Raw genomic sequence first — 15,300 nt, 5'->3', positions numbered from 1 at the left:
CGCAGCCAGCGTGCTGCGGCCAGCGCACCACACTGATCCGATGTCAGGAGCCAGGTACTTATCCTGGTCTCTCATGGGGTGCAGGGCCCAAGCACTTGGGCCATCCTCCACTGCACTCCCTGGCCACAGCAGAGAGCTGGCCTGGAAGAGGGGCAACCGGGACAGAATCCGGCACCCCGACCGGGACTAGAACCCGGTGTGCCGGCTCTGCAAGGTGGAGGATTAGCCTAGTGAGCCGTGGCGCCGGCCTATATTGCTTTCGATACACTACTTTTGGAAGGGGTAGGGGAAGGAACAGGGATGCACTTCAAAGTTTTCCACCTGGCATTCCTCACTATGATAGCTCATATCCCAGTGTGGGAGCAGACATTTAACCTGGCAGTTAATAGGCCAGTTAGGTTACCTGCTTTGCCTGGTCTACCTTTAGTCAGAGAATCTCCAATTAGATTCACAGCAAACTTCTCATCAGAAACCCTACAGGCTAGGAGGGAATGGTGAGACATAGCCCAGGTACTAAGAGAGAAAAACTGCCAGCCCAGAATACTATATCCTGCAACGCTCTCATTTGTGAATGAAGGTGAAATAAAGAACTTTCATAGCAAATAGAAATTGAAAGAATTTGTCGCCACTCATCCAGCCCTGCAAAAAATGCTTAAAGAAACACAGAAACATGGCCATCAATATGAATAAAGTAAAGGAAGAAAACCTCCCAGTAAAAGATTATAGGAACCTCAAAGCATATACTAGAAAATATCTTTAGGAAAATGGCAGGGCAAAGTTACTACTTATCAATAGTCACATTGAACATTAACGGCCTCAAATCTGCAGATAAAAGACACAGATTGGCTGAATGGATTAAGGAACAAAACCCATCTATTTGCTGCTTACAAGAAACACATCTTTCCAACAAAGATGCATGCAGACTGAAAGTGAAAGGCTGGAAATGATATTCCATATCAACAGAAATGAAAAGAGAGTGTATGTAGCCATCTTAATATCAGACAACATAAACTTTAACACAAAAACTGTTGAAAGAGACAAATAGGGGCACTATATAATGATTAAGACATCAATTCAACAGGAAAATGTAACTATTATAACTGTATATGCAACTAGTTACAGGGCACTGGGTTATTTAAAAGATATGTAAAGGGGTTGTGTTCGAGATGGCGGAATAGTGAGGGCACGCACCAATAGTCCGGGAAAAGATAGTTTAATAAAACTGGAGTTACAGTAGCCTCAGGAAAAGGATCAGGAAAAAATTGCAGAGGAAACTCTCCCGGATCTAGTGGCTGTGACTCGGAGGTCCTACGGGGAGAGCAAGGTCACCCACTGCGTGGAAGCTGAGCCGCAGGAGCCACCAGAGCTGCCAGAGCCGCCGGAGCTGCAGAGACTGCGTGCCAGCGCTGGAGGGGAGGTGAGACAAAAACCTCTCGGTAACCTGAGACATTGGCGGGGAAAGGCAGAAAGAGCCTGCAGAGAACGAGGCCTGAAACCCCATTGGGGAAAGTTCACCAGGCTGGCTGGAGGAGAGAAAAAAATTGAATAAATAAGGGGAACCTGCACAGACATTTAGCCTCTCTCTGCACTCACCTTACAAAGCCAAGCCAGCCAAAGGGCAGGTGCCATTTTACGTAAGTAAAGCGGTGCGTGCCATTTTGCATATGTAAAATGGGTGCTCCTCATTAGCCAAGCAGAAAAACCTGACTCTGGTAAGCAAACGAATACCCACAGGGGCCAGATTTCATACATCAACTACTCTCAATTCCACTCAGCTGTGTAGAATTACTTCCCAACTGAGTCAAAAAAATAAAATAAAATAAAATGAGAGAGAGAGAGAGAGAGAGAGAGAGAGCAAGCAAAAAAACAATCAGGGTGAATCACTTTTGGCACACCCTTAAGCCTGAGGAACCAAACAGAGCTCTCTGGCCAAACCCATCACAGCCTCTAAGGATCCATCAAAAGCAGACAGTCCTCTTAATCTAGAGTCACAGTATAATGAGAAAAAACCAAAGAATATCTCCAATATGCCAAACAAATGCAAAAGCTGAGGTAATAAGAACAAGGAAGACACTATGACGCCCCCAAACAAAATAGACACCCCAATTCAAGATTATGAAGATGATGAGATAGAAGAAATTCAAGAAGCAGATCTCAAAAAATTAATAAGAACATTAAGAAGTTCTCAAAAATAAAATCTCGAACTACAGAAATCCTTAATGGAAAAATGGAAAATCTCTCTCGTGAAAATGAAATATTAAGGAGGAATCAAAATGAAATGAAACAACTAGTAGAAAATGAAACTGTGATAGTGACGAGAAATCATAATGAAATGAAGAATTCAACAGATCAAATGACAAACACATTAGAGAGCCTTACAAACAGAATGGGTGCCGGATGCCCCTCTTCCAGGCCAGCCCTCTACTGTGGCCAGGGAGTGCAGTGGAGGATGGCCCAGGTGCTTGGGTCCTGCACCCCATGGGAGACCAGGAAAAGCACCTGGCTCATGGCTCCTGCCATCGGATCAGCGCGGTGCGCGGGCCGCGGCGGCCACTGGAGGGTGAACCAACGGCAAAGGAAGACCTTTCTCTGTGTCTCATCTCTCTCACTGTCCACTCTGCCTGTCAAAAAAAAAAATTCTTAAAAAAAAAAACAGAATGGGTGAAGCAGAAGAGAGAATATCGGACTTAGAAGACAGAGCACAGGCAAATATACAATCAAACCAAAGAAAAGGAGAGGAAATTAGAAATCTAAGACATATTGTCGAGAATTCTCAGGATACTATTAAAAAAAAAAACAACATTCGGGTTCTAGGAGTTCCTGAAGGCATGGAGAGGGATAAAGAATTAGAAGGCCTTTTTAGTGAGATATTAGCAGAAAATTTCCCAGGTTTGGAGAAGGACGGAGACATCCTAATCTCATAGAACTCCTAATAAACATGACCAAAAGAGATCCTCACCAAGACACGTTGTAATTAAACTCACTGCAGTGAAACATAAAGAAAAGATCCTAAAGTGTGCAAGAGAGAAACGTCAGATTACTCTCAGAGGATCTCCAATCAGACTCACAGCTGACTTCTCATCAGAAAACCTACAGGCTAGGAGGGAATGGCGAGATATAGCCCAGGAACTAAGAGAGAAAAATTGCCAGCCCAGAATATTATATCCTGCAAAGTTCTCATTTGTGAATGAAGGTGAAATAAAGAACTTTCATAGCAAACAGAAATTGAAAGAATTTGTCGCCACTTGTCCAGCCCTGCAAAAGATGCTTAAAGATGTGTTACACACAGAAAGATGGAAACACGGTCTCAATATGAAGGAAGGTAAATGAAGGAAACCTCACACCAAAAGATCACAGGAAGTTCAAAACATATATCAGAAAATATCTTTAGCAAATGGCAGGGCAGAGTTACTACTTATCAGTAGTCACATTGAACGTCAATGGGCTGAACTGTCCAGTTAAAAGACATCAATTGGCTGATTGGCTTAAGGAACAAAACCCATCTATTTGCTGCTTACAAGAAACACATCTTTCCAACAAAGATCCATACAGACTGAAAGTGAAAGGCTGGAAAAAGATATACCATGCCAACTGAAATGGGCGTAGCCATCTTAATATCGGACAACATAAACTTTAACACAAAAACTGTTAGGAGAGACAAAGAGGGGCACTATATAATGATGAAGGGATCAATTCAACAGGAATATATAATGATTAACAATGTATATGCACCTAATTAGTGGGTACCAGTTTATTTAAAAGATTTGTTAAGGGACTTAAAAGGAGACTTAGACTCCAATATAATAGTACTGGGGGACTTCAATACTCCACTCTCAAAAAAAGACAGATCAACTGGACAGAAGATCAACAAGGAGACAGTAGACTTAAAATACACTATAGCACAAATGGATCTAACAGATATCTACAGAACTTTTCATCCTACACAGAAAGCATTTACACTCTTCTCAGCAGTACATGGAACCTTCTCTAGGATTGACCACATACTAGGCCATAAAGCAAGTCTCAGCAAATTCAAAAGAATTAGAATCATACCATGCAGCTTCTCAGACCGTAAAGGAATGAAGGTGGAAATTAGCAACACAGGAATCCCTAGATCATACACAAACACATGGAGATTGAACAACATGCTCCTGAATGAACAATGGGTCATAGAAGAAATTAAAAGAGAAATCAAAAACTTTCTGGAAGTAAATGAGGATAACAGCACAACATACCAAAACTTATGGGACGCAGCAAAAGCAGTGTTAAGAGGGAAGTTTATATCAATAGGTGCCTACATCAAGAAATTGGAAAGGCACCAAATAGATGAGCTTTCAATTCACCTCAAGGATCTAGAAAACCTACAGCAAACCAGACCCAAATCTAGTAGGAGAAGAGAAATAATTAAAATCAGAGAAGAAATCAACAGGATTGAATAAAAAAAAATTACAAAAAATCAGCCAAACGAGGAGCTGGTTTTTTGAAAAAATAAACAAAATTGACACCCCATTGGCCCAACTAACTAAAAAAAGAAAAGACCCAAATCAATAAAATAAGAAATGAAAAAGGAAACGTAACAACAGACACCACAGAAATAAAAAGAATCATCAGAAATTACTACAAGGTATTGTATGCCAGCAAACAGGGAAACCTATCAGAAATGGATAGATTCCTGGACACAGGCAACCTACCTAAATTGAACCAGGAAGACATAGAAAACCTGAACAGACCCATAACTGAGACAGAAATTGAAACAGTAATAAAGGCCCTCCCAACAAAGAAAAGCCCAGGACCAGATGGATTCACTGCTGAATTCTACCAGACATGTAAAGAAGAACTGACTCCAATTCTTCTCAAACTATTCAGAACAATCGAAAAAGGGGGAGTCCTCCCAAATTCTTTCTATGAAGCCAGCATCAACTTAATTCCTAAGCCAGAAACATATGCAGCATTGAAAGAGAATCACAGACCAATATCCCTGATGAACATATATGCAAAAATCCTCAATAAAATTCTGGCCAATAGAATGCAACAACACATCAGAAAGATCATCCACCCAGACCAAGTGGGATTTATTCCTGGTATGCAAGGATGGTTCAATGTGCGCAAAACAATCAATGTGATACACTACATTAACAAACTGCAGAAGAAAAAGCATATGATAACCTCAATAGATGCAGAGAAAGCATTTGATAAAATTCAACACCCTTTCATGATGAAAACTATAAGCAAACTGGGTATGGAAGGAACAGTCCTCAATACAATCAAAGCAATTTATGAAAAACCCACAGCCAACTTCATATTGAATGGGGAAAAGCTGAAAGCATTTCCACTGAGATCTGTTACCAGACAGGGATGCCCACTCTCACCACTGCTATGCAATATAGTTCTGGAAGTTCTAGCCAGAGCTATTAGGCAAGAAAAAGAAATTAAAGCAATACAAATTGGGAAGGAAGAACTCAAACTATCCCTCATTGCAGATGATATGATTCTTTACTTAGGGGATCCAAAGAACTCTACTAAAAGACTATTGGACCTCAAGGAAGAGTTTGGCAAAGTAGCAGGATATAAAATCAATGCACAAAAATCAACAGCCTTTGTATACACAGGCAATACCACGGCTGAGAAAGAACTGCTTAATCACTCAATTCACAGTAGCCACAAAACCAATCACTATCTTGGAATAAACTTAATTAAGGACGTTAAAGATCTCTACGATGAAAATTACAAAACCTTAAAGAAAGAAATAGAAGAGGATACCAAGAAATGGAAAAATCTTCCATGCTCATGGATTGGAAGAATCAACATCATCAAAATGTCCATTCTCCCAAAAGCAATTTATACATTCAATGCAATACCAATCAAGATACCAAAGACCTTCTTCTCAGATCTGGAAAAAATGATGCTGAAATTCATATGGAGACACGCGTGACCTCGAATAGCTAAAGCAATCTTGTACAACAAAATCAAAGCTGGAGGCATCACAATACCAGATTTCAGGACATACTACAGGGCAGTTGTAATCAAAACAGCATGGTACTGGTACAGAAATAGATGGATAGACCAATGGAACAGAATAGAAACACCAGAAATCAAACATCTACAGCCAACTCATATTTGATTAAGGATCCAAAACGAATCCCTGGAATAAGGACAGTCTATTCAATAAAAGGTGCTGGGAAAATTGGATTTCCATGTGCAAATCATGAAGCAAGACCCGTACCTGTCAACTTACACAAAAATTCACTCAACATGGATTAAAGACTTAAATCTACAACCCGACACCATCAAATTACTAGAGAGCATCGGAAAAACCCTGCAAGATAATTACCGGCAACGACTTCTTGGAAAATACCCCAGAAGCACAGGTTGTCAAAGCCAAAATTAACTATTGGCATTGCATCAAATTGAGAAGTTTCTGTACTGCAAAAGAAACAGTCAGGAGAGTGAAGAGGCAAATTACAGAATGGGAAAAAATATTTGTAATCTATGCAACAGATAAAGGGTTGATAACCAGAATCTACAAAGAAATCAAGAAACTCCACAACATCAAAACAAACAACCCACTTAACAGATGGGCCAAGGACCTCAAGAGACATTTTTCAAAAGAGGAAATCCAAATGGCCAACAGACACATGAAAAAATGTTCAGGATCACTAGCAATCAGGGAAATGCAAATCAAAACCACAATGAGGTTTCACCTAACCGCGGTTAGAATGCCTCACATTCAGAAATCTACCAACAACAGATGCTGGAGAGGATGTGGGGGAAAAGGAACACTAACCCACTGTTGGTGGGAATGCAAACTGGTGAAGCCACTATGGAAGTCAGTCTGGAGATTGCTCAGAAACCTGAATATAACCCTACGATACACCCCAGCCATCCCACTCCTTGGAATTTACCCAAAGGAAATTAAATTGGCAAACAAACAAGCTGTCTGCACATTAATGATTATTGCAGCTCAATTCACAATAGCTAAGACCTGGAACCAACCCAAATGCCCATCAACAGTAGACTGGATAAAGAAATTATGGGACATGTACTCTATAGAATACTATGCAGTGGTCAAAAACAATGGAACCTGGTCATTTGCAACAAGATGGAGGAATTTGAAAAACATCATGCTGAGTGAATTAAGCCAGTCCCAGAGAGATGAATATCATATGTTCTCCCCGATCGGTGACAACTAACTTAGCACCAAAGGGGAAACTTGTTGAAGTGAAATGGACACTATGAGAAACAGGACTTAATCAGCTCTTGTCCGGACTGTTGATGTACAATGTAATACTTTATTCATTTTAGTATTTTTTTTTGTTCTAGTACTATTGGTTGAACTCTGTAATTAACACACAATTATTCTTAGGTGTTTAAATTTTAACTGAAAAGTGATCCCTGTTAGGAATTCGGAAAACATTATGCTGAGTGAAATAAGCCAGTCCCAAAGGGACAAATACCATATGTTCTCCCTGATCGGTGACAACTAACTGAGCACCAAAAAGGAAACCTGTTAAAGTGAAATGAACACTATGAGAAACGGTGACTTGATCAGCCCTTGCCCTCACTGTTGATGAACAACTTAATACGTTATCCCTCTTAGTATTTTTTTTTGTTCTACTTAATATTTTTTCTTGAATACTGTAATTAATACACAGTTATTCTTAAGTGTTGAAACTTAACTGAAAAGTGATCGCTGTTAAATATAAGAGTGGGAATAAGAGAGGGAAGAGATGTGCAATTTGGGACATGCTCAAGCTGACTTACCTCAAACGGTAGAGTTAGAAACATATCAGGGGATTCAAATTCAATCCCATCAAGCTGGCATGTACCAATGCTGTGGGGAGCAACTCAGACTAGACTGTTACTGGAATTAAGACTTATTCTATGCATCTGCTCTCCCACAATATGGCGCTGGGAGAGGAGGAAACAGCTTCTACACAGCTGCCTCCAGTTCAACCAATAAACAGCAGGACCTGCTCCTGATTGGAGGAGAGCAGCGTACTCGGCGTGTGGGCAGCCGAGTTGGGATTGGTGGAAGAGAACTATAAAGGAGGAGAGAGACAACATGCACCAGGAACATCTGAAGGAACACCTGAGGAACATCTGAGCAGCCCCCGAGAGAGCCGGCCGGCGGTGTGCCGCTCCCCCGCGGAAGTAGGGAAAGTGGCTAGGGGGAACCGCCCTTCCACGGAGGTGGAAGGGTCAGTAGCCAACCCAGGAAGAACCAGCAGCAAACCCGGGGAGGGCCGAGCAGACAAAAGAACAGCACAGGGTCCTGTGTCGTTCCTCCGCGAAGACGGGGAGCGACACAATGCCATCTCACTAGTCCAGGTGATCAATTTCTGTTCACAGTTGATCATACTGATAGGTCTAAGAGCCAAAGGGATCACATAAACAAGACTAGTGTCTGCAAATACTAGCTGATAGAACAAAAAAGTGAGAGAACTATCCAACATGGGAAGCGAGATACACAGCAGACTCAGAATGGCAGATGTCCTAAACAGCACTGTGGCCTCAGAATCAGCCCTTAAGGCACGCAGATCCGGCTGAAAAGCCCATGAGAGTATTACAGGCATGGAAAGTGAAAACACTCTGGAAAAAAAAAAAACACCTAATTGAAAGATCTCTGAGAGTGAGATCCCAATGGAAAGAACAGGTCATCAAGAAGGAAGTACCTTTCTCTGAAGGTAGGAGAGAACTTCCACTTTGACTACGACCTTGTCTAAATATGATCAGAATCAGTGAACTCAAAAGGCTTCCATAGCCTTGGCAACTCATGACAAGAGCCTAGGGGGATTGCTGACACCACAAACAAGAGTGTCAAATTGTTAAGTCAACAACAGGAGTCACTGTGCACTTACTCCTCATGTAGGATCTCTGTTCTAAATGTGTTGTACCTTGTGATTTAATGCTATAACTAGTACTCAAACAGTATTTTTCACTTTGTGTTTCTATGTGGGTGCAAACTGTTGTAAGCTTTACTTAATATATGCTAAATTGATCTTCTGTATATAAAGATAATTGAAAATGAATCTTGATGTGAGTGGAACGGGAGAGGGAGTGGGAGAGGGTAGGGTTGCAGGTAGAGGGAAGTTTGGGGGGGGGAAGCTATTGTAATCCATAAGCTGTGCATTGGAAATTTATATTCATTAAATAAAAGTTAAAAAAAAAAAAAAGGCTCCATGGGAGGATAAATTTTCTGCCCTGAAGGGAAGATTTCTGCCTTTACTTTTTATCTTCATTAAAGTAAATGAATGCTGCATGGATTTGCCATAATAAAAGCATCACTTCCAGTCATAATGGAGTAACTTGTAGTGAACTCATCTTCCTACCAGAAGCAGCAACCGAAGAGTGTAGAGTTGTCATTTGTGGGGAAAGGGGGCACTTTCTTATTATGGCACCCAGGAGATCAGGCCAGGCAGTGTGATCTCTCAGTGCTGAGAACTCAAGGACTTGGGCTCATGGTAACTGAGGCAGCTGCAAGTTACAGAGTATATCACTCTGCTCATGAACTTCTAAGTTGAGCAAGACTTTCTAGGGACACCTAATTTTTGCTACACTCAGTCATCTGGGGCAGCTCCAAAGTTGTAGGATAGCATTATCCACAGCTTTGAGTTCACTTGTGTATGTGGGGGGGGATGATGCTGGGAAGTCTCAAACTATGGCTGGGATCACTGGAGCTCCTTGGGTATCATCATCTCTATGTGACGTCTCTGTGTTCTCTTTAGGGGAGCCAGACTCCCCATGTTCCCAGGTCAGTTGTCTCCAGAAAGGGAAACAGACCAAAGGCCAACTGCATTTTGTAAGTAACCTTAGATGTTATGCTGTCTCTCATCCAAAAATCACTCAAATTGGCCTAAAATTTGGAGGGAAGAGACTCATGCTCCAACTCTTGGAGAGGAATGTCACAAATTGTGTAGACAACTGCAAAAACCACTCCAAGACCCAGAAGCACATGTAGAATAGTGTTATATGGTGATAGAGATCAAGTTTCTTGAAGAAGAAATCAGTTGATCTACTGGGGCAGGGAGAGGGAGCAGGAAATATATAATTGTGGGATTAAGAAGGTATAGAGGGGCGGGCTCTGTGGTGCAGTGGGTTAATGCCCTGGCCTGAAGTGCCCGCATCCATATGGGCGCCAGGTCTAGTCTAGACTGCTCCACTTCCAATCCAGCTCTCTGCTATGGCCTGGAATAGCAGTGGAAGATGGCCCAAGTCCTTGTGCCCCTGCACCCACATGGGAGACCCAGAAGAAGCTCCTGGATCCTAGCTATGGATCGGCGCAGTTCCAGCCATTGAGGCCACTTGGGTAGTGAACCATCGGATGGAAGACCTCTCTCTCTCTCTCTCTCTCTCTGCCTCTCTTTTTTCTGTGTAACTCTGACTCTCAAGTAAAAAATAAATGAAATCTTAAAAAAGAAGAAGGTATATAAAATGTAAAATGCAAACCAAATTTCATATTGGTAGCATTCAAGGAAAAGCTTATCAAAAACTTGTTGAAGAACATCATTTTTGCATATATCTTTTTAAAAAAAAAGATGTTGGGCAATTAAAGGAAGAATTAGCACACTGAGTAAGAACATAACATTGTACTGTAATTTATCTGGAATGGTCTGGAATGGACGTGTAAGAATAAAGGTCGCCGGGATGTAGTGAGAAATTAAAGCTCAAAACTTAACAGTTGAAACTGGGAGATACAGACAGCTTTTGAAAGCAGATGGCATGGGCCTTTGGCCTAGAGGTTAAGATAGCCACATCTCGTGTTTGAATGTCTGCGTTCAAACCCAGCTCCACTTTCCACTCTAGCTTCTTGCTAATGGTCTCCCAGGGAGGCAACAGATGATGGGTCAAGTAATTGGTCCCACATGTATTGAGATCTGAGCTCCTGATTTTGGCTTGGCCCAACCCTGGCTGTTCTAGGCATATGAGTAGTGAGAAGGGAGATCTGGATGTTTCTTTTTCTGTCTGACTCTCAACTAAATAAAATGTTTCTAAATTTGAAAGTGGAAACATCTGATTTTGAGTTATTTCAATGTAAAAGTATGAAATGAATAAGGATGATAAATTGTATTATATATTTATATACATTTATTAAATATAATAATTTCAAGGAAAATAATCTAGTTCCAAAGGGAGAAAGTAGATGAATTGAGTACAAAAATATCTTCTAAAAGGCCTAGTCTTTATATGGAAACAAAGGAGAAAGAGATAGAAAATTAAGCATAAAGTATAAAAGGAGACATGGAATAGAGACCTATTGACAAAGAGAAGGGAAAGAAATAGAATCATGAGTAAAGCATTTTCTCCATCACCAATAAGAAAGTAAGTTCACAGGAAAAAAGAGCAAGAAATTTTTTACCAAAATATTATACTAAAAGAAATATGAAATATGAAAACTTTCAGACATCTCACAATGTAATTTATTTACACATTCATAGTCCATAAAATAACCTTGCAGGTGGTATCAATATTAACCCTACTTTCTCAAGGAAAAACAATGAGTCATGTTTAGATTACCTGACTCCCAGGAGTGCATAATTCATATCAGGGAAAGGATATGAAACCAGCTCTGTCTCCCCAGGACATGTTCATAAAACTGACCAAAGATGCAAACAAAATATAAAGTTGAAGATAAATTTAAAACTTTAATTGACTGCTGTAATCACACTTGCATAGGTACACAGATGTGCACACTCTGTACAAAAAATCACCCCAGCTTCCTGGAGACAGTGTTGGAGCCAGGAAGACCCATTAGGGGACTAGACATACCAAGGTAGAGCACAATAATGTATCTTTTTATAAATGCAAGAAGGATTCATTATGTATTTTCTATAATTTATTCTTTGTTCATCCTCAAAAATTCTTTTAGGTAATGTTGATGAACATTACAATCTATGTTCACAATCCAGGCTGTTTCAAAATATTTGTCTCTCATACACAAAATTCCATTGAATATGTGTTTGTGTGTGTGTGTGTGTTCATATATAGCATTTATAGGGGAACTTCAAAAAGTTTATGGACGATTGAATTAAAAAGTAAGTTTATCTTCTCTTAGCCTGTGGTTTATCTTTACATTCTTTTAATAGTATCTTTTTAAGAATAGTTTATTTTAAAAAATCAATAAAACCTATTTTATCAACTTACATTTTTGTCAATTGTGTTTTTGGTGTCACAATAAAAAAATCTTCACCAAACTCGGTATCACAGAAGTTTTCTGCCATGTTTTCTTTTGGTTTTATAATTTTAGGTTTTACATGCACATGATATGCACTATGCTATGCTTCTGTAACAGATTTATATATATATATACACACACATATATATACACATATATACATATATATACTTTCATACACATGCATACTTATAGACATCTCCCTATCTCCTTATTTGTCTAAATAGCTGAAAATTATCATCTATTTCTCTCTCTTCCTCCCTCATCAACACATTGTTAGGCAAGAGAAAATATTCAGCTGGATTTACCTTAAGATATCTATTTTTTTTATTTAAGGTAAATAAATTTCATGTATTTGATATATACAGATTTAAGAACATAGTAATACTTCCCACTCCATCCCCCCTCCCACCCATGCTCCTACTCTTCCTCCTCCTTCCTCTCATATTCCCTCTCTTAATTTTTACAATGATCTACTTCCAGTTTATACTCATAGGATTAACCTACACTGAGTAAAGGGTTCAATAAATAGTACAAAGCAAAAAACAGTGTTCCTCAACAGTAGAGACAAGGGCTGTAAATAATCATTGAATCTCAAAATGTCAGTTTCACTCCTATACATTACATTTTATACCTTTTGAAAGAAGATTTATTAATTTATTTGAAAATCAGAGTTACAGAGAGAGAGGTAGCTTTTCCAATCACTGGTTCACTCCCCAAATGGTCGCAACAGTTGCGGCTGGGCCTGACTGAAGCCAAGAGCCAGAAGCTTCTTCCAGGTCTCCCATGTGGATGCAGGGGCCCAAGCACTTGAGCCATCCTCCACTGCTTTTCCTTGGCCATCAGCAGGGAGCTGGATCATAAGCTGGGATTCACACCAGTGCCATATGTGATGCTGGATTGCAGGTGGTGGCTTTACCTGCTACTCTACAACGCTGGACCTGAGACACCAATTTTAAAATGTCTATTAATTCCATAATGGCCATATGTTTCTAAAATTTGTATCCTGATAAAGAAAAACATATAATATTTATAGCCCCACAGCAGTGTATGACTTGGTTAATTATTAGAATCAATTTAAATTTATTCTTTAGATCACATTTTCAAAATGAGTTAATAAGTGTAACTGAGGGAGGGCATTGGCCTAGTGGTTAAGATGCCTGCATCCCATACCAGGCTCCCTGGGTTAAATGCCAGCCTTTGGCTGTGTATTGCAGCTTACTGCTAATGGAGACCCCAGGAGGCAGCAGTGATGGCTGAAATGATTGGGTTCTTACCACTCACACTGGAGACCTGGGATAAGGTTGAGTTCCCAGCTCCTGGTTCTGACCCTTCTTAGCCCTGTTACAGGTAGCTAGGGAATAAACCAGCATACAGGAACTTCCTTCCTTCCTTCCTTCCTTCCTTCCTTCCTTCCTTCCTTCCTTCCTTCCTTTCCTTCCTTCCTTTCCTTCCTTCCTTTCCTTCCTTCCTTTCCTTCCTTCCTTCCTTCCTTCCTTCCTTCCTTCCTTCCTTCCTTCCTTCCTTCCTTCCTTCCTTCCTCCTTTCCTTTCCTTTCCTTTCCTTTCTCTTTCTCTTTCTCTTTCTCTTTCTCTTTCTCTTTCTCTTTCTCTTTCTCTTTCTCTTTCTCTTTCCTTTCCTTTCCTTTCCTTTCCTTTCCTTTCTCTTTCTCTTTCTCTTTCTCTTTCCCTTTCCCTTTCCTTTCCTTTCCTTTCCTTTCTCTTTCTCTTTCTCTTTCCCTTTCCTTTCCTTTCCTTTCCTTTCCTTTCCTTTCCTTTCCTTTCCTTTCCTTTCTCTTTCTCTTTCTCTTTCTCTTTCCCTTTTCTTTCCTTTCCTTTCCTTTTTCTTTCTTTTCTTTTGTTCATTTTCCTTTCTTTCTGTTTCATAAATAAATGTTAAAAAACAAAAACAAATGTGCACCTTAACTGAGTTCATGGTGAGGTACGACTACGGCATGCAATTTGTTACATTTCACAAGCCAGGAGACACCTTCTCTCTGAATGCCCAAGAACACTTGTGTCCCAAGACCCCAGAAGATGTTGTTGGTTGTGAACATGCATGACTGGGAACAAATGGAAGCCTATTTTATGATAATCACTTTCTAATGCTTCTTTCAGCCCTGCTGCCCTGATATAGTTCAGAAAAGAAGCAAGGCAGTGGTTTCCACTTTATGCTCCTGTTCTTGATAAAGGCGAGTAAACTAAGGGAAATGTGTAAGGTTGTTTTCACACTGAGAACTAGCAATGCTCACTGAATGCCTCTTAGCATAATAGCAAAGTAAGTAACGTTTATCAGAAGCAGAAGCCTATTTTTAAAAAAAAAAGAAAATAATTTTTAGGAGAAGAGAAAGCTGTCTTGAAGGCAATTCTGTGTATTCTTGGCTCATTAAATATACATTTCAAGAGGAGGGCAAGATGGCAGAATAGGAAGGGAGCACATTGTCAGTCTGGGAAAAGACAGTTTAATAGAAGTGGAGATACTGCAGTTTCACGGAAGAGTTAGGGAAGAAACAGCAGAATAAACACCTCCAGAACATCTGGTGCACAGTGGACCTATGTAGAGGGCATGGGCACCCACGGCTCGGGACCCCAGCCACGGAATCTACGCACCAGCGCTGGAAAAGGAGGTGAGGCAAAAGCTCAGTAGCCCAAGACACCGGCGGGAAAGAGGAAGGAGGAGCCTAGAGGGAACGAGGCTTGAGGCTCCATGGGGGAAAGTTCACCAGGCTAACAAGAGGAGAGAGGAAAAGAAAAGGGGGGGACTGGTATGGACATGAGTCTCTCTCTCCACTCACTTTTCAAGGGCGAGCAAGACAAAGCACAGGACATACATAGGGGCTGCACCCGCCATCAGCCAAGCAGAAAAACCTGACTCTGAGGGGGTGAAATAACAGGAGGTTGCGACCTGGTGAATGTGTGGAGCTAATGAACTGAGACCGTGAAGGACTGAAGGTGTGAGAGAGAACTCATGGAGATGCGAGTGCTCTCGGGAGAGTATACAAACTCAGTAACCTTGGCAACCCAGTGGGAGAACGCAGAAAAATTTGAGCTTAAAGTGAGGACTGCATAGATCCTTTGTGTGGTCCTTGGGACAGAGCAGACGAATATTATACCCACAGGATCCAGGGA

General features: G+C 40.7%; 1 protein-coding gene across 1 annotated transcript in view; it reads right to left on the bottom strand.

The window, feature by feature from the left end:
- The window catches only part of LOC138850492 (uncharacterized), a 158,877-nt gene that overhangs the window by 47,471 nt on the left and 96,106 nt on the right, over nucleotides 1-15,300 (bottom strand). The window lies entirely within an intron of this gene.

This window comes from Oryctolagus cuniculus, chromosome 1 (assembly GCF_051225735.1).
Source record: "Oryctolagus cuniculus isolate XC-2025 breed Fujian yellow rabbit chromosome 1, ASM5122573v1, whole genome shotgun sequence".
Taxonomy (NCBI): domain Eukaryota; kingdom Metazoa; phylum Chordata; class Mammalia; order Lagomorpha; family Leporidae; genus Oryctolagus; species Oryctolagus cuniculus.
This window is presented reverse-complemented; position numbering and strand designations above follow the sequence as displayed.